General features: G+C 45.8%; 1 protein-coding gene across 1 annotated transcript in view; it reads right to left on the reverse strand.

The window, feature by feature from the left end:
• UNC13C (unc-13 homolog C) overlaps nt 1–27,525 on the reverse strand; it is a 1,077,413-nt gene that overhangs the window by 189,217 nt on the left and 860,671 nt on the right. The window lies entirely within an intron of this gene.

The raw sequence follows: 27,525 nt of genomic DNA on the forward strand, positions 1-27,525 counted from the left end.
CTGCGGGCACCAGTGGATCAGCATCCCCCAGTTTTAGCAGGCAACAGTCCTTTATGCGCAGCTTTGTAGGACCTCAACGTACCCCACTGCTGCGGGAGGAACAAATTGAAGCCGTTGTCGGATGGATGGCAGCTAACGCATCGACTTCAATTACTTCCGCATCCTCTCAGGGTCAGAGCACCGAAGAGCAACCATCTGTCTCTTCACCACCTGCCAAAGTGCCCAGGCAGTCAGAGAGACATGGACAGGAGCCATCACAGTCTCTACTTCTGTTCTCGGAATCTGTTGGCTTGGAAAGAGGGGGCCAGCCAAGCAGCATTCCTGAATGTGAAGAAGAGGGAGTATGCAGTGATGCGCAACTTCTTTGTCCCTCTGAATCTGAAGAGGCGAGTGGGCCAGTGCCTATGGTCAGCACACCTCAGTACGCATCAGATGATGACGAGACTCAGTTGCCACTTTCTGGTGCGTACGGTGCTGGCGAGACAACCCCGGAGAAGCAGCTGTTTGAAGAGGGGAGGGAAGATGATGAGGTCCTTGACCCATCATGGCGTGAGCAACAGGAAGGTGGTGGGAGCAGCTCGGAGGAAGAGATTCCCCTACCGGCCAAAACAGGAGGCAGAGGGAGGGGGAAGACTTGGTTGCCTGTACCCTCCACTTCGGCACCCGTTAGGAGCATTCCTCCTTCCAAAGGCAAACCGGGCGCTCACAAGAGTTGCAGTGCGTGGTCCTTTTTTGACACAGTTGCAGATGACATTTGCTTTGTCAAATGCAAGCTGTGTCATCAGAGAGTCAAAAGAGGGAGAAATGTCAGCAACCTCAATACCACAAATATGTGGAAACATGTGCGCACCAAGCACGAGTTGGAGTTGCAGAGACACCCTGAAGACGTAGGCCAACGTACAGCACCACCTACCACCTCTTCAGTTCGTGTTGGGCCCTCTTCCTCCAGCTCACACACTGCTGGTTCGGCTTCCTCACAGGATCGCCAAGGAAGAACCTCTGCCACTGTTGTCCGGAGACCCTGTCAGATTCCACCCATAACAGCACGTTCCCATCCATCACAGCCATCGGTAGCACAGGCATGGGATAAAAGGCGCCCTTACTCGGCAAACCATCCCCGAGCACAGTCTCTGAATGCTGGCATTGCCAAACTTCTGGCAGTTGAAATGCTGTCATTCAGGCTGGTGGACACTGACACCTTCCGGGACTTAATGGCATTGGCAGTCCCCCAATACAACGTGCCCAGCCGCTTTTATTTCAGCAGGCGAGCCGTCCCTGCCCTGCAGAAACATGTTGAGGGCAAAATAAAACATGCGCTACTAAACGCCGTTAGTAGCAAGGTCCACCTGACCACCGATGCGTGGACCAGTAACCATGGACAGGGACGATACCTTTCCCTCACTGCCCACTGGGTCAATGTTGTGGAGCCGGGTACGGATCTGGAGAGTGGCGCTGTACGTGTTCTTCCAACGCCACGGATTGCAGGACTCCAGTCTGTACACATAGACTCCTCCTCCTACTCAAGTTCCTCAGAAACAGCAGAGCAGGAGCCTGTTACGACCGATATGAGCACAGCCGTGGCCAAACGTCAACAGGCTGTACTCAAATTAATTTCTTTGGGGAATTGAAGCCACACAGCGCAGGAGCTCTGGAATGCTATCAAGCTGGAGAGCGATGTGTGGTTTGGGCCAGCGAATCTCCAGCCGGGCTTGGTAGTGTGTGACAATGGCCGAAATCTGGTGGCAGCTCTTGGCCTAGGCAACCTCACACACATCCCATGTCTGGCACATGTTCTTAACTTGGTCGTGCAGAGCTTTCTGAGGGACTATCCGGATCTTGCTGCACTGTTGCACAAGGTCCGCATAGAGTGCGCTCACTTGCGACGTTCCAGCACGGCAAGATCGCGCCTCGCTGCTCTGCAGCGACGATTTGGCCTTCCGGAACATCGCATCATATGTGACCTACCCACCCGGTGGAATTCAACGTTACATATGTTGGAGCGGTTGTGTGAGCAGCAGGCAGCAGTCATGGAGTACCAGCTGCATCAGGCGCAAACAAGTCGCACTGTGCGCCGTTCACACTTCAGCACCATTGAGTGGGCCTCTATGAAGGACATCTGCCTCGTTTTGCGTGCCTTCGATGAATCCACGCGGATGGCGAGTGCAGACGATGCACTAGTCAGCATGACTGTCCCCCTTATCTGCCTGCTTCAACAAACACTGCAAGCACTAAGGGATGAGGTTTCAGAAGAGGTGGAGGATGAGGAGTCCCAAATGCCATCTGCTTCTGGACAGTCTGCGCTACGTGTTTCCTCACAAAGGCCTAGGCAGGGGACACTTTGTGAGGAGGATGAGGAGGAGTCGATGGAGGAGGAAGACATCTCTCCAGAGGAGGGAGGTACACAAACCTCTACTCAGTATGTACAGCGAGGGTGGGGTGATGCAGAGCAGGTCGAGGTCACGCCTCAAACAGGGGACAGCGGTTCTTTGGCAGTTGGGAGTCTGCAGCACATGGTTGATTTCATGCTGCAGTGCCTGAGAAACGACCGCCGCATCGCCCACATTCTCGTCTCGGCTGATTATTGGGTGTACACCCTCCTAGATCCTCGCTACCGGGACAGCGTACAAAGGCTCATACCAACGTTGAACCGGGAGCGTAAAATGCGGGAGTACGAAGAGTCACTGGTGCAGTCCATAATGTTTTCCATTCCACCCGACAGCATTGTTGCTAGTGCTTTACAAAGCAGCTCTGTGCGTCGAGGCAGTGGAGGAAACTCTGCACAAAGAGGGAGCAGAGGCAGTGCCGCAGCACAAGGCAAGACCACTATGGCCCAAATGTGGCAAAGTTTTGTGTGTCCACCACAATTGTCTACACCATCAGCGACGCCTCGAGTCAGCAGGAGGCAACGCTTCCGTCAGATGGTGTCAGACTACATGTCTTGCCCTGTCGCTGTACTCCCAGATGGCTCTTCCCCCTTCAAGTTTTGGGTCTCTAAGCTGGATACATGGCCAGAGCTTAGCCAGTATGCATTGGAGGTGCTGGCTTGCCCTGCTGCCAGTGTATTATCGGAACGTGTCTTTAGTGCCGCAGGTGGTGTACTAACAGACCGTCGCACGCGACTATCTTCCGATAATGTTGACCGGCTGACTTTTCTGAAAATGAACAAGGCCTGGATCTCCAAAGACTTTGCCATTCCTCTTACAGACTAAATTAGTGGTTGGCAACTGTATCCAGGTCTGCTGGTGTGTTCATTTTTCTACCACCTGAACTATAATCCCTGTGCTTCAACACAGCCAGTTGTCGCTCAGATGTGTCGTCTGCACAGAGAAACACACTAGCTCCTGTGTTACTGGGGTTCAGTAATGCCAGCTGATCCCCTGCTGTGTGGACGGCAGAGTCACCAGCTCCATCAACATTCAAACCACTACTGATTTTTAACCGTGCCCAACTTAGGTCTCTGGCTCCACTGTCTCTACTATTTCCCCTGACCTCCAACCCCGCCATCTACATCTCTGAAGTGGCGTCAGCACAATCTACACTTGTTCCTGTGTTCCTGTGGCTCAGTCCCATCAGTTTATCCCCTGATGTGTGTCCGGCAAGGTCTCCTGCTCTGTCCACATTCCCATAACCAGTAGTGGGAATGAGGACAGAGCTGGCGAACTTGCCGGACAAACATCAGGGGATCAACTGATGGGACTGAGCACCAGTAACACAGGAACAAGTGTAGATTGTGCTGACGCCACTTCAGAGATGTAGCTGGCGGGGTTGGAGGCCAGGGTAAATAGTAGAGACAGTGGAGCCAGAGGCCTAAGTGGAGCATGGTTAGAATCAGTAGTAGTCCACAACCTCCATAAAAACCGATGCCCATTGGCCTCTGCATGCGGCATGCGTAATCCTGGGCTCCAACAGCGTCAGTTGGTGTTCAGAAGTGTCGTCTCCACAGAGCCAAACACATTCGTTCAAGTGTTAGTGGGGTTCAGCACTGCCAGCTGTTCCCCTGCTGTGGAGATGGCAAGTCTCCTGCTGCATTCACCTGCCAAAATCCAGTAGGCCCCAGCCTGCTCCTCGCCTAATCCTGGGCTCCAACAGCGTCAGTTGGTGTTCAGAAGTGTCGTCTCCACAGAGCCAAACACATTCGTTCAAGTGTTAGTGGGGTTCAGCACTGCCAGCTGTTCCCCTGCTGTGGAGATGGCAAGTCTCCTGCTGCATTCACCTGCCAAAATCCAGTAGGCCCCAGCCTGCTCCTCGCCTAATCCTGGGCTCCAACAACGTCAGTTGGTGTTCAGAAGTGTCGTCTCCACAGAGCCAAACACATTCGTTCAAGTGTTAGTGGGGTTCAGCACTGCCAGCTGTTCCCCTGCTGTGGAGATGGCAAGTCTCCTGCTGCATTCACCTGCCAAAATCCAGTAGGCCCCAGCCTGCTCCTCGCCTAATCCTGGGCTCCAACAGCGTCAGTTGGTGTTCAGAAGTGTCGTCTCCACAGAGCCAAACACATTCGTTCAAGTGTTAGTGGGGTTCAGCACTGCCAGCTGTTCCCCTGCTGTGGAGATGGCAAGTCTCCTGCTGCATTCACCTGCCAAAATCCAGTAGGCCCCAGCCTGCTCCTCGCCTAATCCTGGGCTCCAACAACGTCAGTTGGTGTTCAGAAGTGTCGTCTCCACAGAGCCAAACACATTCGTTCAAGTGTTAGTGGGGTTCAGCACTGCCAGCTGTTCCCCTGCTGTGGAGATGGCAAGTCTCCTGCTGCATTCACCTGCCAAAATCCAGTAGGCCCCAGCCTGCTCCTCGCCTAATCCTGGGCTCCAACAGCGTCAGTTGGTGTTCAGAAGTGTCGTCTCCACAGAGCCAAACACATTCGTTCAAGTGTTAGTGGGGTTCAGCACTGCCAGCTGTTCCCCTGCTGTGGAGATGGCAAGTCTCCTGCTGCATTCACCTGCCAAAATCCAGTAGGCCCCAGCCTGCTCCTCGCCTAATCCTGGGCTCCAACAACGTCAGTTGGTGTTCAGAAGTGTCGTCTCCACAGAGCCAAACACATTCGTTCAAGTGTTAGTGGGGTTCAGCACTGCCAGCTGTTCCCCTGCTGTGGAGATGGCAAGTCTCCTGCTGCATTCACCTGCCAAAATCCAGTAGGCCCCAGCCTGCTCCTCGCCTAATCCTGGGCTCCAACAGCGTCAGTTGGTGTTCAGAAGTGTCGTCTCCACAGAGCCAAACACATTCGTTCAAGTGTTAGTGGGGTTCAGCACTGCCAGCTGTTCCCCTGCTGTGGAGATGGCAAGTCTCCTGCTGCATTCACCTGCCAAAATCCAGTAGGCCCCAGCCTGCTCCTCGCCTAATCCTGGGCTCCAACAACGTCAGTTGGTGTTCAGAAGTGTCGTCTCCACAGAGCCAAACACATTCGTTCAAGTGTTAGTGGGGTTCAGCACTGCCAGCTGTTCCCCTGCTGTGGAGATGGCAAGTCTCCTGCTGCATTCACCTGCCAAAATCCAGTAGGCCCCATCCTGCTCCTCGCCTAATCCTGGGCTCCAACAGCGTCAGTTGGTGTTCAGAAGTGTCGTCTCCACAGAGCCAAACACATTCGTTCAAGTGTTAGTGGGGTTCAGCACTGCCAGCTGTTCCCCTGCTGTGGAGATGGCAAGTCTCCTGCTGCATTCACCTGCCAAAATCCAGTAGGCCCCAGCCTGCTCCTCGCCTAATCCTGGGCTCCAACAGCGTCAGTTGGTGTTCAGAAGTGTCGTCTCCACAGAGCCAAACACATTCGTTCAAGTGTTAGTGGGGTTCAGCACTGCCAGCTGTTCCCCTGCTGTGGAGATGGCAGTCTCTCCTGCTGTCTCCGCATTACAAAGACAGTAGGCCTCTGCCTACACCCTCCTATTTCCTGGGCTTCAACACAGCCAGTTGTAGTTCGGAAGTGCCGTCCACACGGAAAGAGATACTTGCTCCCGTGTCTCAGTGGGGTTCAGTAACGTCAGCTGATCCCCTGCTGTGTGGATGGCAGTCTCTCCTGCTGTAAACTCATTCAAAATACAGTAGGCCTCTGCCTACACCCTCCTATTTCCTGGGCTTCAACACAGCCAGTTGTAGTTCGGAAGTGCCGTCCACACGGAAAGAGACACTTGCTCCCGTGTCTCAGTGGGGTTCAGTAACGTCAGCTGATCCCCTGCTGTGTGGATGGCAGTCTCTCCTGCTGTAAACTCATTCAAAATACAGTAGGCCTCTGCCTACACCCTCCTATTTCCTGGGCTTCAACACAGCCAGTTGTAGTTCGGAAGTGCCGTCCACACGGAAAGAGACACTTGCTCCCGTGTCTCAGTGGGGTTCAGTAACGTCAGCTGATCCCCTGCTGTGTGGATGGCAGTCTCTCCTGCTGTCACCTCATTCAAAATACAGTAGGCCTCTGCCTACACCCTCCTATTTCCTGGGCTTCAACACAGCCAGTTGTAGTTCGGAAGTGCCGTCCACACGGAAAGAGACACTTGCTCCCGTGTCTCAGTGGGGTTCAGTAACGTCAGCTGATCCCCTGCTGTGTGGATGGCAGTCTCTCCTGCTGTAAACTCATTCAAAATACAGTAGGCCTCTGCCTACACCCTCCTATTTCCTGGGCTTCAACACAGCCAGTTGTAGTTCGGAAGTGCCGTCCACACGGAAAGAGATACTTGCTCCCGTGTCTCAGTGGGGTTCAGTAATGTCAGCTGATCCCCTGCTGTGTGGATGGCAGTCTCTCCTGCTGTCACCTCATTCAAAATACAGTAGGCCTCTGCCTACACCCTCCTATTTCCTGGGCTTCAACACAGCCAGTTGTAGTTCGGAAGTGCCGTCCACACGGAAAGAGATACTTGCTCCCGTGTCTCAGTGGGGTTCAGTAACGTCAGCTGATCCCCTGCTGTGTGGATGGCAGTCTCTCCTGCTGTCACCTCATTCAAAATTCAGTAGGCCTCTGCCTACACCCTCCTATTTCCTGGGCTTCAACACAGCCAGTTGTAGTTCGGAAGTGCCGTCCACACGGAAAGAGATACTTGCTCCCGTGTCTCAGTGGGGTTCAGTAACGTCAGCTGATCCCCTGCTGTGTGGATGGCAGTCTCTCCTGCTGTAAACTCATTCAAAATACAGTAGGCCTCTGCCTACACCCTCCTATTTCCTGGGCTTCAACACAGCCAGTTGTAGTTCGGAAGTGCCGTCCACACGGAAAGAGACACTTGCTCCCGTGTCTCAGTGGGGTTCAGTAACGTCAGCTGATCCCCTGCTGTGTGGATGGCAGTCTCTCCTGCTGTAAACTCATTCAAAATACAGTAGGCCTCTGCCTACACCCTCCTATTTCCTGGGCTTCAACACAGCCAGTTGTAGTTCGGAAGTGCCGTCCACACGGAAAGAGACACTTGCTCCCGTGTCTCAGTGGGGTTCAGTAACGTCAGCTGATCCCCTGCTGTGTGGATGGCAGTCTCTCCTGCTGTCACCTCATTCAAAATACAGTAGGCCTCTGCCTACACCCTCCTATTTCCTGGGCTTCAACACAGCCAGTTGTAGTTCGGAAGTGCCGTCCACACGGAAAGAGACACTTGCTCCCGTGTCTCAGTGGGGTTCAGTAACGTCAGCTGATCCCCTGCTGTGTGGATGGCAGTCTCTCCTGCTGTAAACTCATTCAAAATACAGTAGGCCTCTGCCTACACCCTCCTATTTCCTGGGCTTCAACACAGCCAGTTGTAGTTCGGAAGTGCCGTCCACACGGAAAGAGACACTTGCTCCCGTGTCTCAGTGGGGTTCAGTAACGTCAGCTGATCCCCTGCTGTGTGGATGGCAGTCTCTCCTGCTGTAAACTCATTCAAAATACAGTAGGCCTCTGCCTACACCCTCCTATTTCCTGGGCTTCAACACAGCCAGTTGTAGTTCGGAAGTGCCGTCCACACGGAAAGAGATACTTGCTCCCGTGTCTCAGTGGGGTTCAGTAACGTCAGCTGATCCCCTGCTGTGTGGATGGCAGTCTCTACTGCTGTAAACTCATTCAAAATACAGTAGGCCTCTGCCTACACCCTCCTATTTCCTGGGCTTCAACACAGCCAGTTGTAGTTCGGAAGTGCCGTCCACACGGAAAGAGATACTTGCTCCCGTGTCTCAGTGGGGTTCAGTAACGTCAGCTGATCCCCTGCTGTGTGGATGGCAGTCTCTCCTGCTGTCACCTCATTCAAAATTCAGTAGGCCTCTGCCTACACCCTCCTATTTCCTGGGCTTCAACACAGCCAGTTGTAGTTCGGAAGTGCCGTCCACACGGAAAGAGATACTTGCTCCCGTGTCTCAGTGGGGTTCAGTAATGTCAGCTGATCCCCTGCTGTGTGGATGGCAGTCTCTCCTGCTGTCACCTCATTCAAAATACAGTAGGCCTCTGCCTACACCCTCCTATTTCCTGGGCTTCAACACAGCCAGTTGTAGTTCGGAAGTGCCGTCCACACGGAAAGAGACACTTGCTCCCGTGTCTCAGTGGGGTTCAGTAACGTCAGCTGATCCCCTGCTGTGTGGATGGCAGTCTCTCCTGCTGTAAACTCATTCAAAATACAGTAGGCCTCTGCCTACACCCTCCTATTTCCTGGGCTTCAACACAGCCAGTTGTAGTTCGGAAGTGCCGTCCACACGGAAAGAGATACTTGCTCCCGTGTCTCAGTGGGGTTCAGTAACGTCAGCTGATCCCCTGCTGTGTGGATGGCAGTCTCTCCTGCTGTAAACTCATTCAAAATACAGTAGGCCTCTGCCTACACCCTCCTATTTCCTGGGCTTCAACACAGCCAGTTGTAGTTCGGAAGTGCCGTCCACACGGAAAGAGACACTTGCTCCCGTGTCTCAGTGGGGTTCAGTAATGTCAGCTGATCCCCTGCTGTGTGGATGGCAAAGTCTCCTGCTGCCTACACAGTCGTACCACTACTGATTTTTAACCGTGCTCCAATTAGGCCTGTGGCTACACTGTCTCTCGTATTTCCCCTGTCCTCCAACCCCGCCAGTTACAGCTCCGAAGTGGCGTCTGCACAATCCACACTTGTTCCTGTGTTACAGGTGTTCAGTCCGGTCAGTTAATCCCCTGATGTGTGTCCGGCAATGTCGCCTGCTCTGTCCACATTCCCATTATCGGAATGTGGACAGAGCAGGCGACATTGCCGGACACACATCAGGGGATTAACTGACCGGACTGAACACCTGTAACACAGGAACAAGTGTGGATTGTGCAGACGCCACTTCGGAGCTGTAACTGGCGGGGTTGGAGGACAGGGGAAATACGAAAATCAGTGAAGCCACAGGCCTAAGTGGAGCTTGGTTCAAATTAGTAGTCTACAACCGATCTTAAAATTTCTTCAATGCAGCCTAAGCCTGCTCCGTGCTTGTCCCTGGGCTTCAACACAGCCAGTTGTTGCTCGGAAGTGCCGTCTTCACAGAGTAAAACACTAGCTCCTGTGTTTGTGGGGTTCAGTAACGTCAGCTGTTCCCCTGCTGTTTTGATGGCAATCTGTCCTGCTGCCTCCCAATTGACAGCACATCAGGCCTCAGCCTGCTAAGTGCTTGTCCTGGGCTCCAACATCGCCAGTTGCTGCTCATAACTGACTTTGGCACGGGTACTCCCTCCTGCCCAGCTTGGTTCCAGCCCTGCCTGCTGTTTCCGGGAAGTGTCAATGTCAGTTTGCCACCCCAAGTTGCCATGTCGTGTTGCGGTTGGGTTAGCCGAGGCTAGGGTGCCAGCAGTTTAGGTGCTTCCTATGTGGACTGCGGGTTCTGGTAAGAAAGGTTTGTTCCATAGTGCCAGTAGGACAAGCACCCCCTGTAGGACTGTGTGATTCGGTAACTGCGGCCAGCTTGCGGCATGCCAACTTTGCTTTTCAGGGGTAACTTCTGATACCCCTCCGGGTTCCAGCACCGTCAGCTGGTTCTCATCAGAGCCTTTGGCCTAGGTGCCTCCATCTCGGTATCCGAGTTCCGGCAACGTCTGCTGGTCCTTGGTAGTGCTTTGTAGCACAGGTACCTCCTGCTTAGTAACCGGGTTCCAGCACCGTCAGCTGGTCCTCGGTTGTGCCATTGGCTCTTATTCCTTCTGCTGCCCCTCCGGGTGCCAGCACTGTCAGCTGGTCCTCGCTATTTCCATTTGCTCTTGCAGCTTATGCTACCCCTCCGGGTTCCAGCACCGTCAGCTGGTTCTCGTCAGAGCCTTTGGCCTAGGTGCCTCCATCTCGGTATCCGAGTTCCGGCAACGTCTGCTGGTCCTTGGTAGTGCTTTGTAGCACAGGTACCTCCTGCTTAGTAACCGGGTTCCAGCACCGTCAGCTGGTCCTCGGTTGTGACATTGGCTCTTATTCCTTCTGCTGCCCCTCCGGGTGCCAGCACTGTCAGCTGGTCCTCGCTATTTCCATTTGCTCTTGCAGCTTATGCTACCCCTCCGGGTTCCAGCACCGTCAGCTGGTTCTCGTCAGAGCCTTTGGCCTAGGTGCCTCCATCTCGGTATCCGAGTTCCGGCAACGTCTGCTGGTCCTTGGTAGTGCTTTGTAGCACAGGTACCTCCTGCTTAGTAACCGGGTTCCAGCACCGTCAGCTGGTCCTCGGTAGTGCCATTGGCTCTTGTTCCTTCTGCTGCCCCTCCGGGTGCCAGTACCGTCAGCTGGTTCAAGAGGACAAAGAACAGGAAGACAACCACCAAGATGCAGAACAACAAGAGAGAGAAGACAAAGAAGCATAAAAAAAAACAAAGCAGAAGAACATTAAGCATAAGACTAATACTCTGAGCAAATGATATTATCTTATTTATAAGCAGAAGAAGACTAAGCAGTGTATGGGGGTGAGTCCGTTCCTCCTCGTGGTGCCCCTGGAAAAGGCCTGCTTCTGCAGGCCAAACTGAACGCGGACAAATCCTGTTGTAAATCTTTTGTGACAGGCAGAACGGAAGGTGTAAACTTCTAACTTTTCTAGATAACAACTACAGGAATGCCTGACACAAACAAGAATATGATGAAGAAGAATAGGAAGAAGATGAAGAAGCTGAATATGTAGAATAATAATTGTTGAATAAGAAGAATATGAAGAATGTAAGAAAAGGAAGAAGAAGAAGAAGAAGAAGAAGAAGAAGAATGTAAAAAAAGGAAGTAGAAGAAGAAGAAGAAGAATGTAAAAAAAGGAATAAGAAGAAGAATGTAAAAAAAGGAAGTAGAAGAAGAAGAAGAATGTAAAAAAAGGAAGTAGAAGAAGAAGAAGAAGAATGTAAAAAAAGGAAGTAGAAGAAGAAGAAGAAGAATGTAAAAAAAGGAAGTAGAAGAAGAAGAAGAAGAATGTAAAAAAAGGAATAAGAAGAAGAATGTAAAAAAAGGAAGTAGAAGAAGAAGAAGAAGAATGTAAAAAAAGGAAGTAGAAGAAGAAGAAGAAGAATGTAAAAAAAGGAAGTAGAAGAAGAAGAAGAAGAAGAATGTAAAAAAAGGAAGTAGAAGAAGAAGACATACATGTCTGGCAAAATATAAATGAGGCTAACATAGTCAATATCTTTGTAACTCCTAACATCTTTAAAAAAAAAAGTTTAATTCCTGCTATTCCATTTGATTGGGCTAAACCTCTATGGCTTTAATGTCTCCTCCACCTCCCACAATACATTCTACATTATTCTTAGTTGTTTTTCTTCATGTAGAATTAACCTACAAGGAAAGAAAGGGTTTTTTTTAATTCCGATATTTTGGCCCCATTGACTTGCATTGGTTCCCGGTATCGGAATCGGCGATACCGATACTTTTTTTAAAGATCGGCCGATCCATTCCGATCCGATATTTTCAAGTATCGGCTGGTATCGCTCAACTCTAGTGGCCATACGTCGCAATGCGTTGCTAATGCAAGTCTATGGAGAAAAAACACATCCTGCGGGCAACTTTGCAGGATGCATTTTTTCTCCAAAACGGCGCATTGCGACATACGTCACACGACTCTAGTTTGAAAGTAGCCTAAGTGAGCACATCACTGCCTCTAATCCAGAGTCTATGTCTAGTCGCAAGATGCGTCCGGCTTATCGAAACATTTTCTTGAAACACACGGGGGCAATTTATGCAGTCTCAAAGTAAAGGGAATAGAACGGGTAGCGAAACCCCCCAGAGGGGGTGACTGGGAACATTTATTACATTGTTGGGAAGGGTTCTGGATACTTGCGCTTGATGCACGGTACCCGCAAGGTTTAAATTATAAAAATGATCTTATGTATTTCTATGGAGTCTGTTTTTTTTTTTTCTTCTTCTTCTTCTTTGAGGATTGTGAATTTATATGTATTATGATTAAGATTATTAAGTTATTTGAAATTTGTTATGTATTTACATATTTATACGTACAGTTGTGGCGAAAAGCATTGACACTCCTGCAATTCTGTCAGATAATACTGTTTCTTCCTGAAAATGATTGCAATCACAAATTCTTTGGTATTACTATCTTCATATAATTTGTCTTAAATGAAAAAACACAAAAGAGAATGAAGCAAAAAGCAAAAAATTGATCATTTCACACAAAACTCCAAAAATGGGCCAGACAAAAGTATTGGCACCCTCAGCCTAATACTTGGTTGCACAACCTTTAGCCAAAATAACTGTGACCAACCGCTTCCGGTAACCATCAATGAGTTTCTTACAATGCTCTACTGGAATTTTAGACCATTCTTCTTTGGCAAACTGCTCCAGGTCCCTGATGTTTGAAGGGTGCCTTCTCCAAACTGCCATTTTTAGATCTCTCCACAGGTGTTAAATGGGATTCAGGTCTGGACTGATTGCTGGCCACCTTAGAAGTCTCCAGTGCTTTCTCTCAAACCATTTTCTAGTGCTTTTTGAAGTGTGTTTTGGGTCATTGTCCTGCTGGAAGACCCATTACCTCTGAGGGAGACCCAGCTTTCTCACACTGGGCCCTACATTATGCTGCACAATTTGTTGGTAGTCTACTGACTTCATAATGCCATGCACACGGTGAAGCAGTCCAGTGCCAGAGGCAGCAAAGCAACCCCAAAACATCAGGGAACCTCTGCCATGTTTGACTGTAGGGACCATCTTCTTTTCTTTGAATGCCTCTTTTTTTCTCCTGTAAACTCTATGTTGATGCCTTTGCCCAAAAAGCTCTACTTTTGTCTCATCTGACCAGAGAACATTCTTCCAAAACGTTTTAGGCTTTTTCAGGAAATTTTTGGCAAACTCCAGCCTGGCTTTTTTATGTCTCGAGGTAAGAAGTGTGGTCTTCCTGGGTCTCCTACCATACAGTCCCTTTTCATTCAGATGCCGACGGATAGTACTGGTTGACACTGTTGTACCCTCGGACTGCAGGGCAGCTTGAACTTGTTTGGATGTTAGTCGAGGTTCTTTATCCAACATCCGCACAATCTTGTGTTGAAATCTCTTGTCAATTTTTCTTTTCCGTCCACATCTAGGGAGGTTAGCCTCAGTGCCATGGGCTTTAAACTTCTTGATGACACTGCGCACGGTAGACACAGGAACATTCAGGTCTTTGGAGATGGACTTGTAGCCTTGAGATTGCTCATGCTTCCTCACAATTTGGTTTCTCAAGCCCTCAGACAGTTCTTTGGTCTTCTTTCTTTTCTCCATGCTCAATGTGGTACACACAAGGACACAGGACAGAGGTTGAGTCAACTTTAATCCATGTCAACTGGCTGCAAGTGTGATTTAGTTATTGCCAACACCTGTTAGGTGCCACAGGTAAGTTACAGGTGCTGTTAATTACACAAATTAGAGAAGCATCACATGATTTTTCAAACAGTGCCAATACTTTTGTCCACCCTCTTTTTTATGTTTGGTGTGGAATTATATCCAATTTGGCTTTAGGACAATTCTTTTTGTGTTTCTTCATTTAAGACAAATTAAATGAAGATAATAATACCAAAGAATTTGTGTTTGCAATCATTTTCAGGAAGAAACTGAGTATTATCTGACAGAATTGCAGGGGTGTCAATACTTTTGGCCACAACTGTATATAATGCACATATTTTTGTATACTCTGTGTGTTTTGTCTATTGGTGTTCAGGTGTTTTTTTCAAGCAAGGGAGCGACTCCACCGGTAATTTGAGGGCTTAATTGCCTGCCTCTTTGATTACACACATGTGTGGAGTCTCTCGGTTGGTTGAGAATGTTTATAACTAGTCTGCAATTCATTTTGTCTTATGCCTCTGAAGAAGAGGCGTGGGGGTCTTCTTCCCCTGTTTTTTTAATGAAAATATGTGAATGAAGTTTTTCCGTGGATTTTATCAAGTCTTCAGTGCCAGATCTTCCTTCTCTTTTTATGTATACATATTGCATAATCTGCTTTGCATGAAATTTCATTGATTTGAAATAAAAGAAGAAAAATTGGCCTGCTACTAGCCTTCAACCAGGCAGGGTTGTGTGTGTGATATTGGCTGTAACCTGGCTGCAGCTGTGAAGCTTGGCAAGCTCACACATGTACCATGCTTAGCCCACATTCTCAACTTGGTATTTCAGTGGTTTCTTAAAACCTACCCAGATTTGCCAGAGCTTCTGGTCAAGGTACGCCACATCAGTACCCATTTCCGAAGGTCAGCTACAGCTGTCCCTTTGCTTTGACAGTGCTGCAGCAGAATTTCCCACACAGCAATGGCATAAAGTGAGACTAGGGACTTTTTTTTTTTTTAAGTGGCGGAGGAATACAGTGCGGAAGGATACCTACCTTCCGTCATTGGATTCCTGCAGCCCGTAGAGAACGGCAGCAACAGCTGATGCTGCAGTTCTCTACCCAAGATCGTCGTGGGACACACTCGTGGACTGCTTCGGATCGTGGGTGAGTATTTTTGTGGTTTGTTATGTTAATATTTATTCCGTAAAAGACAATGGCTTCGGGGAACAATGTGAAAAGTATTGGTAAGTATGTTACTCTATGTTATATGTACTGTATGTCTATGTATGTATTGTATGAATGTATTGTATGTAGTATGTATGTAGTATATATGTGGTATGTAGCATGCATGTAGTATGTATGTAGCATGTATGTAGTATATATGTGGTATGTATGTAGCATGTAGTATGTATGTAGTATGTATGTAGCATGCATGTAGCATGCAGTATGTATGTAGCATGCATGTAGTATATATGTAGTATGTATGTAGCATGTAGTATGTATGTAGCATGCATGTAGTATATATGTAGTATGTATGTAGCATGTAGTATATATGTAGTATGTATGTTGCATGTAGTATATATGTAGTATGCATGTTGCATGCATGTAGTATATATGTAGTATGTATGTTGCATGTAGTATATATGTAGTATGAATGTAGCATGTATGTAGTATGCATGTTGTATGTATGTAGCATGTATGTAGCAATTTATTTATTTTTTTTTTTTACATTCAACACATTAGCCGGATGATGGGACTACTACTGTCCCATCATTGGCTAATGTGTCAATCACTGTCATGGTAGCAGGCATCGCCCGGTGGGACTTGTAGTCCCATCGGACGATGCCTGCACAGACCCCCGAAGCCTGCACAGCCCCCCGGCAGGCCGGCACAGCCCCCCGGAGCCTGCACAGCCCCCCGGCAGGCCGGCACAGCCCCCCGGCAGGCCGGCACAGCCCACCGGAGCCTGCACAGCCCCCCGGCAGGCTGGCACAGACCACCGGAGCCTGCACAGACCCCCTGGCAGGCCGGCACAGCCCCCCGAAAGGCCCGTACAGACCCCAGAGAGGCTGTACAAGGGAAAAACAGGATTTTTCTTATTCCGATACCGGAAGTCCCATAGACTTGAATGGGACTTCCGGTATCGGAATCGGCGATACCAATACTTTTTTTTAAGATCGGCCGATACATTCCGATCCGATACTTTGAAGTATCGGACGGTATCGCTCAACTCTACCCATGACGCCTATGTGGCGTCATGACTTTAAAGCCCCCCTGCGGGTCGGGTGACCGGGGTCACTGAAAGGTCACCCGACCTGCAGATACAGGGGGCTTTGTTCTTCACCACAGGGGATGTTGCTTCACCTCCACGTGGCTACGATCGCTCTGATTGGCTGTTAAAAGTGAAACAGCCAATCAGTGCGATAGTAATATTTCATCAATGAAAATTGATGAAATATTACAATCCAGCCATGGCCGATGCTGAAATAGCATCGGAAATGGCTGGAGACACTAAGTTAACCCCCTGCCGACTGATGGCGCCGATCGGGCGCCGCCACCGACTGACGGCGCCGATCGGCCACCGCTGTCACAATCTGCCCCCTTCCCTCCGCTCCCCTCCACCTTCCGATCCCCCACACGATACTCACTAACCCCCCTGGCTGTACCATTGTCCCGCCGTCCGGCTGTTCTGGTCTATGGGTGCCACCATCTTGGAAAATGGCGGGCACATGCACAGTGCGCCTGCCAGCATTTCCTGGCGGCAGATTCACTTTTTTTATTTTGATCACTGTGATAAACTCTCACTGTGATCCAAATAAAAAATAAGTAAATCACCGCCCCCCTTATCACCCCCCATAGGGACAAATAATAAAATATTTTTATTTTTCAATTAGGGTTAGAAATAGTGTTAGGGTTAGGGCTAGGGTTAGGGTTAGGGCTAGGGTTAGGAGTGGGTTGGGGTTGGGATTAGGGTTAGGTTTGTGATTAGGGTTAGAGTTGATATTAGGGTTAGGGGTGTGTTGGGTTATGATTAGGGTTGGGATTTGGGTTAGGGTTGTGTTGCGGTTAGGGTTGGAGATAGAATTGAGGGGTTTCCACTATTTAGGCACATCAGGGGGTCTCCAAACACGACATGGCGCCACCATGTATTCCAGCCAATTTTGCGCTCAAAAAGTAGAACAGTGCTGCCTCCATTCCGAGCCCCGACGTGTGCCCAAACAGTGGTTTACCCCCACATATGGGGTATCAGTGTACTCAGGAAAAATTGCACAAGAACTTTGGTCTCTAATTACTCCTGTTACCCTTGGGAAAATTAAAAATTGGAGGCTAAAAAAATAATTTTTGTGGAGAAAATTGTTTTTTTTTTATTTTCACAGCTCTGCGTTATACACTTCTGTGAAGCACTTGGGGGTTCAACATGCTTACCATACATCTAGATTAGTTCCTTGGGTGGTCTAGTTTCCAAAATGTGGTCACTTGTGGGGGGTTTCCACTGTTTAGGTACATCAGGGGCTCAGCAAACGTAACATGACGCCCGCAGACCATTCCATCAAGTCGACATTTCAAAATGTCACTACTTCCCTTCCGAGCCCCAACATGTGCCCAAACAGTGGTCCCCCCACACTTTTTGGGTACCAGCGTACTCAGGACAAACTGGACAACTTTTGGGGTCCAATTTATCTTATTACCCCTGTGAAATAAAAAATAGTGGGCTAAAAATCATTTTTTGAGGGAAAAAATATTTTTTATTTTCACGGTTCTGTGTTATAAACTTCTGTGAAGCACTTGGGGGTTCAGAGTGCTCACCACACATCTAGATAAGCTTCTTAGGGGGTCTAGTTTCCAAAATGGGGTCACTTGTGGGGGAGCTCCAATGTTTAGGCACACAGGGGCTCTCCAAACATGACATGGTGTCCGCTAACAATTAGAGCTAATTTTCCATTCAAAAAGTTAAATGGCGTTAAATGGCACTGGTTTATGAGGTATCGGTGTACTCAGGAGAAATTGACCAACAAATTTTAGGATCCATTTTATCCTGTTGCCCATGTGAAAATGAAAAAACTGAGGCTAAAAGAACATTTCTGTGAAAAAAGTACTTTTTTTTACGGATCCATTTGTGAAGCACCAGGGGGGTCAAATTGCTCATTATGCATCTAGATAAGTTCCTTGGAGGGTCTAGTTTCCAAAATGGGGTTATTTGTGGGGGAGCGCCAATGTTTAGGCACACAGGGACTCTCCAAACACGACATGGCAAATCCTAAATATTTCAGCATATTTTCCATTCAAAAAGTCAAATGGCGCTCCTTCCCTTCTGAGCCCTGCCGCACGCACAAACAGTGGTTTATGACCACATATGAGGTATCGGTGCACTCAGGAGAAATTGCCCAACAAATTTTAGGATCCATTTTATCCTGTTGCCCATGTGAAAATGAATAAACTGAGGTTAAAAGAAAATTTTTGTGAAAAAAAGTACTTTTTTTTACGGATCCATTTGTGAAGCACCAGGGGGTTCAAATTGCTCATTATGCATCTAGATAAGTTCCTTGGAGGGTCTAGTTTCCAAAATGGGGTCATTTGTGGGGGAGCGCCAATGTTTAGGCACACAGGGACTCTCCAAACACGACATGGCAAATCCTAAATATTCCAGCATATTTTCCATTCAAAAAGTCAAATGGCGCTCCTTCCCTTCTGAGCCCTGCCGCACGCACAAACAGTGGTTTATGACCACATATGAGGTATCGTTGCACTCAGGAGAAATTGCCCAACAAATTTTAGGATCCATTTTATCCTGTTGCCCATGTGAAAATGAATAAACTGAGGTTAAAAGAAAATTTTTGTGAAAAAAAGTACTTTTTTTTACGGATCCATTTGTGAAGCACCAGGGGGTTAAAATTGCTCATTATGCATCTAGATAAGTGCCTTGGAGGGTCTAGTTTCTAAAATGGGGTCACTTGTGGGGGAACTCCAATGTTTAGGCGCACAGGGGCTCTCCAAACGCGACATGGCAAACGCTAAATATTCCAGCATATTTTCCATTCAAAAAGTCAAATGGCACTTCTTCCCTTCTGAGCCCTGCCGTGCGCCCAAACAGTGGCTTATGACCACATATAAGGTATCGATGTACTCAGGAGAAATTGCCCAACAAATTTTATGATCCATTTTATCCTGTTACCCACGTGAAAATGAAAAAATTGATGCTAAAAGAAAATTTTTGTTGGAAAAATTAAAATGTCCATTTTTTCCTTCCACGTTGCTTTAGTTCTTGTGAAGCACCTGAAGGGTTAATAATCTTCTAGAATGTAGTTTTGAGTAGCATGAGGGGTGCAGTTTTTGAATGGTGTCACATTTGGGTATTTTCTGCCATATAGACCCCTCAAAGTGACTTCAAATGTGAGGTGGTCCCTAAAAGAAATGGTTTTGTAAATTTTATTGTAAAAATGAGAAATTGCTGGTCAACTTTTAACCCTTATAACTCCCTAACAAAAAAAATGTTGTTTCCAAAATTGTGCTGATGTAAAGTAGACATGTGGGAAATGTTATTTAGTAACTATTTTGTCACATACCTCTCTGGTTTAACAGAATAAAAATTCAAAATTTGAAAATTGCGAAATTTTCTTCAAATTTCCATTTTTTCACAAATAAACGCAAAAATTATCGACCTAAATTTACCACTAACATGAAGCCCAATATGTCACGAAAAAACAGTCTCAGAATCGCTAGGATCTGTTGAAGCGTTGTTGAGTTATTACCTCATAAAGGGACACTGGTCTGAATTGCAAAAAAATGGCCAAGTCATTATGGTCAAATTAGGCTGGGTCATGAAGGGGTTAATAACTGAAGCATGTGCATGGATGTCTGAAACTTGTTTAGTTGTCCAAGACTTTGAGGACTCCACAAAGATAGTGAGTGAAGATGACACCATATTCAGCATAATGATCATGCTTCTGTGCCTACTTAAAGGGAACCTGTGACCAAGACTGTGCTGAGTAGCCTACAGTCATGGCCAAAAGTTTTGAGAATGACACAAATATTATATTTTCACATGATCTGCTGGCCTCTGGTTTTTATGTGTGTTTGTCAGATGTTTTTATCACATACAGAAATATAATTGCAATCATATCATGAGTAGCAAAGGGTTATATTGACAGTTAGAATGAGTTAATGCAGCAAGTCAATATTTGCAGTATTGACCCTTCTTCTTCAGGACCTCAGCAATTCTCCCTGGCATGCTCTCAATCAACTTCTGGATCAAATCCTGACTGATAGCAGTCCATTATTGCAAAATCAATGCTTTTATTTTGTCTGAATTTGAAGGTTTTTGTTTGTCCACCCGTCTCTTGATGATTGACCACAAGTTCTCAATGGGATTAAGATCTGGGGAGTTTCCAGGCCATGGTCCCAAAATCTCTATGTTTTGTTCCCTGAGCCATTTAGTTATCACCTTTGCTTTATGGCAAGGTGCTCCATCATGTTGAAAAAGGCATTGTTGATCGCCAAACTGCTCTTGGACGGTTGGGAGAAGTTGCTCTTGGAGGACATTCTGGTACCATTCTTTATTCATGGCTGTGTTTTTAGGCAAGACTGAGAGAGAGCCCATTCCTTTGGCTGCGAAGCAACCCCACACATGAATGGTTTCAGGATGCTTGACAGTTGGCATGAGACAAGACTGGTGGTAGCGCTCACCTGGTCTTCTCCGAATAAGCCGTTTTCCAGATGTCCCAAACAATCGAAAAGGGGATTCATCAGAGAAAATGACTTTACCCCAGTCCTCAGCAGTCCACTCCCTGTACCTCTTGCAGAATATCAGTCTGTCCATGATGTTTTTCGTGGAGAGAAGTGGCTTCTTTGCTGCCCTCCTTGAGACCAGGCCTTGCTCCAAGAGTCTCCACCTCACAGTGCGTGTAGATGCACTCACCCCTGCCTGCTGCCATTCCTGAGCAAGCTCTGCACTGCTGGTAGCCCGATCCCGCAGCTGAAACACTTTTAAGAGACGGTCCTGGCGCTTGCTGGTCTCTCTTGGGCGCCCTGGAGCCTTTTTCGCAGCAAGGGAACCTCTCTCCTTGAAGTTCTTGATGATGCGATAGATTGTTGACTGAGGTGCCATCTTTCTAGCTGCGATACTCTTCCCTGTTAGGCCATTTTTGTGCAGTGCAATGATGACTGCACGTGTTTCTTTAGAGATAACCATGGTTAACAGAAGAGAAACAATGATGCCAAGCACCAGCCTCCTTTTAAAGTGTCCAGTGGTGTCATTCTTACTTAATCATGACAGATTGATCTCCAGCCCTGTCCTCATCAACACCCACACCTGTGTTAATGGAGCAATCACTGAAATGATGTTAGCTGGTCCTTTTAAGGCAGGGCTGCAATGATGTTGAAATGTGTTTTGGGGGATAAAGTTCATTTTCTAGGCAAATATTGACTTTGCAAGTAATTGCTGTTAAGCTGATCACTCTTTATAACATTCTGGAGTATATGCAAATTGCCATTAGAAAAAATGAAGCAGTAGACTTTGTAAAAATTAATATTTGTGTCATTCTCAAAACTTTTGGCCATGACTGTACAGACAGAGTCAGGCTGGCGCCGTTATGCTGGTTAAAATGATACCTTGGTTGATGAAATCCGTCTTGTGGTTGTTGTGTAATCTTTATTTGTAGCTTTCAGTTAATGAGATTCTTGTGCTTTGGGATGGGCCTGTGGGGTGAGGCTCTATGTGGTGCTCTGCTTACATATTCATCTGTATTGTTTATGACAGGCCACTGATCCCTCACTGACCTGCCCCCTATTTACATACTGAATATAATATGTTTGAAAAAAACTTCACATTCAGCAGACAGGCACCTGTGGCGGCACCTGCACTTTAGCATAATTAAATCTATAATGTCCATGTAATTATTTAATTTGGTGACATACATGTATAGAGAAAAGTGACTTGCATTACATTCATCTTGTACAATAAAAAGAGTACTGTTTGTTCACCCTGCTAGACCCACACTACAAGGAGAACCTTGCATCTTACATTTCTGAGGAAGTGAGAACTACTAAAATGGTGCTTTAGCAGTAGGCCATTGTTGGAAATATATTGAAAAAATTACCATCAAACAATGATAGCAGCAATGGGCAAGCTTCCTTGCCCAACCAAGGAGGAGAGACGAGGAAGATACACATCAGATACAGCAGAGTCAGAGATACACTGTCAAAGGCATACTTCCTCTGGAACATTTTGGGTCTCAAAGCTGGACATCTGGCATGAGCTGCCCCCTATGCTTTGGAGGTGTTGTGCTGCCCTGCCACTAGGGTCTTGTCTGAGCGAGTTTTTAGCTCCATCGGGGGTCAAAACAGGCAGGTGTTTTTCACCTGTCAACAGACAGTGCTGACAGTCGCACTCTGATACAAAGGAACAAGGCTTGAATTAGCCCCAACTTTTCCACAACACCAGATGACAGCAGCACATAACGTGTTTTTCATCTGATGACTGGATGACCTAATTATAATTTTTTTCAGGGGTTTGCATTGCAAAACCTTTAGGAGTGTAGGAGTACATCAGCTACACTTTCAAAATATTTTAATGAGGCCCTCAATGTGTCGCCTTCATCGGTTTATAGATGACTGTTACCCTAGTTATTTTTTCATGGCTTTGCACTATTTGCAGAGCCTTTATGAGTATCAAAGTGCCACAACTATACTTTCTTAATTTTTGTATGAGGTGCTCCAGTTGGTGCCTTCGAGGGTGTCTGAATGACCCTGCTTGTAATTTTTGGCAGGCTTTCCACTTAGTGCATAGCCTTTATGAGTTTGGGAGTACCAATACATGACAATTTGAACAGAATGTGTATGAGACCCTCCTTTAACTCTAACATAGTTTGTATCGGAGTCTCTCTTCCATCATATTTTTGGTGATTCTTGCTTCCTTCATAAATTACACTGAAATTTCCAATGTTTTAATACAAATTTCAATTTTGGTTTACTTATTTTTTTTCTATTACTCTTTTTATATTTTGGCTTACATACAAGTCATTATACAAGAAAGAATGTCTCTGAATACTGTTTTCCTGTAAAATCCAATTTCTTGTCGATTTTGAAGGTTTTGTGGTCAGTCCTGAAAGTGGAGAAAAAGTGTGACACCGTTGTTCTCAGCAGCAATCTGGGAGTCAGAGAAGCTTCCAGGTGTCTTTCCCATGCTGTTCTCCTTCCATCCAGCAATTTTGTCATCCATTTCATCCCTTCCACTGCCTGCAGACCTCCTTGTAGGGTCTGCTGGAAAAATGCTAGGATTTCCCATAGAACCCCATTATACTCAATACTCGAAAAAGAATACAAGCATCAGGAATTGCTCAGTTCGAATGACAGGCATCCGAGCATGTTAGTGCGCCTCATCTCTAGCCACTAGTGATGAGCGAGTCTACTCTTAACTCGAGATTTCCTGAGCATGCTCGGGTGATCTCCAAGAATTTGGATGTGCTCGGAGATTTAGTTTCTGTCACCATAGCTGCATGATTTGCGGCTGCTAGACAGCCTGAATACATATTGGGATTTCCTGACAAACAGGCAATCCCCATATGTATTCAGGCTGGCTAGCAGCCTCAAACCATGCAGCTACGGCAACAGAAACTAAATCTCCGAACACATCCAAATACTCGGAGATCACCTGAGTATACTCGCTCATCACTACTAGCCACATAAACACCAGGATGGGGTACATTATTACAGAACTGGGGGACATTGCCCTCATAACAGAGTCAGCAGCAGATCCCCTCATCACAGTGCATCATGACCATATTATTTGCATCCAATATTTTTTTTCTCTAAAACCTAGGTGCATCATATGGTTCGGTGCATCTTATAGTCCGTAAAGTACGGTTATGTCCCACTTTTACATATTCAATATGTCTTTAAGTATACAGAAGCTTTATATTAGACTAAAAGCCTTAAATGGCCATTTTCATTTCAAGAAACGTTGCATCAGGCAATTACACAAAAAGATACAGTATATTAAAATACATTTTCTAATATATTTTATCAGAGAAATATGCTTCCTTCTGCTCATGTGAGGGGAAAGGAAATACAAACAGACCAGTGCTACACTTTTCTAGTAAATATTTCATCTCACCCTATAGCTGGATTCAAACTTATACTGCTCAATACTACTGTAAAAAGCTATTTGTGTTGCTGTTGTTTTTGAAACATCAGATTCCCTCACATCTGTTTTTTGCATGTAAGACATCATATCAGCTAGTCTCTACCCAACCACAAGGTTGCCAATCGTCCCAAAATTTCAATACAGTCTGTAAAAATAAGTCACTTTTTTGCCCTGTCTGTAAAAAAAATGTAAGGCATCCATGATTTTTTTTTAAGCTGAAGAATGTTACTCATGTTTACTGTAATTTGTGACCCTTTTTTCAGTTTAAAATGAAGTAACTGATCTCTTCATATTATAGTTATGGGCTGTAGACATGAATTACTTATCATGATTTATAATGGTTTTCTAATGTGTCCGTAAAACATTTTGTTTGTCCGTGATTTTTTAATAAGCTGTCCAAAAAAAATGAAACGTCAAGTTGGCAACGTGATATACGTACTGCCGACCTCAATCCGGCTCTCAATGCAAGTGTATTGAGCAAGGCTGTGAACCTTCTAGTCGGATTGTGGCAAGGAATATACATATTGCATACTTGCAGTCAGGCGCTCACTGCTCACAGCGGATGCATCGGCTTTTACTCACAGCATGCAGAGCATATGATGTGAGGCTTCACTAGTCTGCAGTCACATAGAGTGATTGCAGACTTATAGCTTTAGACTAGATAACCCCTTTAGTATCCTCTCTGATTTTTTGCACCATTTAGCAGCTTTACTAATGTAAGTCTTTGAGAGAATATGATTTCACAGCATTACATTGAGAATGCGACTTCCAGTTCATACACAAATCCCTGTGTGATCTAGCAGGTGTGATTTCAGATCACGAGTCAGAGGAAAACTGAAGTGGCGCTGGAAACCCGGAAATATGGCGATCAGTAAGTATTCACTTACATTCTATTGCATATATAATTACGTCAGATTATGGAAAAAAATTGATGAGACTTCTCAGCCATGCTGCTTGCAAGAAGCCCAGTTTTTTTTTGTTTTTGTTTTTTTTTTTACAAACAAAGCTCATTTAAACTGTGTCTGCTCCATTAGACAACCATATACCGGTTACCATACATGGGGTAAAAATCAGCCTCATCAATCTCATCAGTGATGCATAGAAGAGGGTGAAATTTGGTAGTCTACATATATACAAGGGTGTACACAATTTTTACATCTTTACAGAAATGCCACATTCAGTCTATATTACGAATTGCCAGTGATTGAGCATCACAGTTTGGGCCCAATTCATTAAAACTAGCATTGACAGGGCTAATGTAGGGGACACATAACAACTTTATTAGCACTATAGATGTGATGTGACATCACTGACGTGTGGTGATTGGTGGCTGAACTTCTACAGATGATATGACCAGGGTCGCTGCTCCAGTGCTGGAATGAATGGCAGACGTCAGTGCTGGGGCAGATCACTAACAGCCAATGAGTGTGCAGTGGGCAGGCAGAGGGTGGTACTTGGGCAAACCCCTAACAGTCAATGAGTGTGTAATGAGCAGGCAGAGGGTGGCACTTGGGCAGATCACTAACAGCCAATGAGTGTGTAATGGGCAGGTAGAAGGTGGTACTTGGGCAGATCCCTAACAGCCAATAAGTGTGTAGTGGGCAGGCAGAGGGTGTTACTTGGGCAGATCCCTAACAGCCAATGAGTGTGCAATGGGCAGGCAGAGGGTGTTACTTGGGCAGATCCCTAACAGCCAATGAGTGTGCAATGGGCAGGCAGAGGGCGGTACTTGGGCAGATCCCTAACAGACAATGTGTGTGTAGTGGGCAGGCAGAGGACAAAACTTGACAATGAGGCAGGGGAGGGGGCTATTAAGGGGAAACAAAAGGTAGAAAAAAATGAATGAAAGTATAGCAGTGTTGTATATAACTACACAGAACAGATTAGCTATAAAAAATGGATTCTGGGGTTGGATAACCTCTTTAAGGATGGGGGAACAATGCAGTTTTGCTCAGTTCTAAGTATGTTTTGTTTCCATTACAATTTTCCTATATTACAATAGAGAATACTGTTTTTAATCTTTTTTGAAAACATACCTAGCAACTATAAAAAATACTAAATAGGAAATTGTTAGTCCAGAAACTAAAAACATTAAAATATGTTCAGAAACCTATCACTGTATTGAAATTCAATGACTAGACTTAGCAGATCTAATGTTGGATGATAGTAGAGCTGCTACCTGCCTAAATGCAATTATAGTATGTGGCACTTTATTACATTTCAGAGGATATAATCAAAATAAACTGGCATTTCCTCTAGTAATTCTGGCAGAAGAAAAGGCTATCCCCTGGAGATGCCATATGCTCTAATGACTGGCAATTTGTATTGTGGATCTGGATAAAAACTGCTTTATGTGATGTTATTCAGTTTTATGACTTGGTCTATTGTGCATTAATAGTTTGTAAAGAATTCCCATAGAAGTAACTGTGGGAAGAAGAAACAATACCCAAAACACATGACAAATGTGGATGGGGTAAAAAGGGATCAAGGAAGAGTTTAATTATGCATGCAAGTAGGTGATTAATTGATTAAAGTATTATTAGTATTAGTAGTATTTCTCTATAGGCTTCACTATAGGCAAAGCTATAATGTCAGTTTTCCTGCAGAAAGTTTTCAAGACTTATAAGAGTGAATAAGCTTAGTTTCCAGATATTATAGTAGACATATTAAAATGTTTTATAGTGAATTTATTAATTAATGCTAATCAAATTTAAGTTTTTACAAAATGCAAAACGTTGAGTATCTCTTTAAACAACTGTCTTTATGAGATACCCATAAAGTGAGAAATGATTGGATACAAAGGACTTTCAGGACTGGGCTAAAAAATAAAAGTTGCAGTTGTACAATCATGGCAACAAGTAGAAAACAATGTTTGTAAAAAGCATAGTATAAAGAATATTTTATGACCATCAGTTGTTCTCAGTGACAGACAAGACTATTTCCTCACAAATGTTGTTCCATGACCAAATCAGAATCTCATGGAACAACAAACTATCCCCAAAAACTATACCTGATAGTCCCCATACACATTGGACAGCTGACAGCTGAACAATTGTTTGAACAACAGTTGACTCTGCCGACTCATCCATGCATAGGAATTCTCAGCTGAGTGCTCCTGTTTTCTCTACAAGAGAGCCTTCCCTGGCAGTGGCTTATCTCACAGAAAACAAAAGAATCGGCTATTGAATTTAAAAAGGCCGATCCTTTCCTCCCACAACAACATCTTTTGGGGAAGAATTGAGATATATTAAGGAGAATTTCTCAGAAAGATCACCTCCTCCTCCACATGCAGGTTTTTGAAATGAAAATCCATCTACACCTTTTTATCTTTGAGCTGTTGCTGCACTCATGCGTAATTAAAATTTCTATTCATATGCAAATGAGGCCTTAAATGCACTGAGAATGGCATATCACTTAAGAAGCCACTGCTTCCCAAGGTTGTTTCTCCCCCCAGCATCAGGTTCATTTGCTTAATTTAACCTGAGTGATGTAAGGTGCCATCAAGGAACTCAGACAGAGTGGTGTTGGCTGGGCAAATGCTAAGTACTTGGGAATGCAACAACAGATAGAAGATAAAAAGGTGTCAATGTATTTAAAGTTAAAAGACCTGCATACCCATATATAAGGTTGCCCATATATAAGGTTGGGAGGGTGATCTTACAGACTGATTTCTTTTAAGTCAGACAATGGAAATAATTCAACATATCCACATCACTGACACTCTTTAAAAGCACAAATAAAATATTCAAGGGATTGTATGTCAAAAGTGG

This window comes from Dendrobates tinctorius, unplaced genomic scaffold, assembly GCF_039654945.1.
Source record: "Dendrobates tinctorius isolate UK_male_01 unplaced genomic scaffold, ASM3965494v1 ptg000022l, whole genome shotgun sequence".
NCBI classification, from domain to species: Eukaryota; Metazoa; Chordata; class Amphibia; order Anura; family Dendrobatidae; genus Dendrobates; species Dendrobates tinctorius.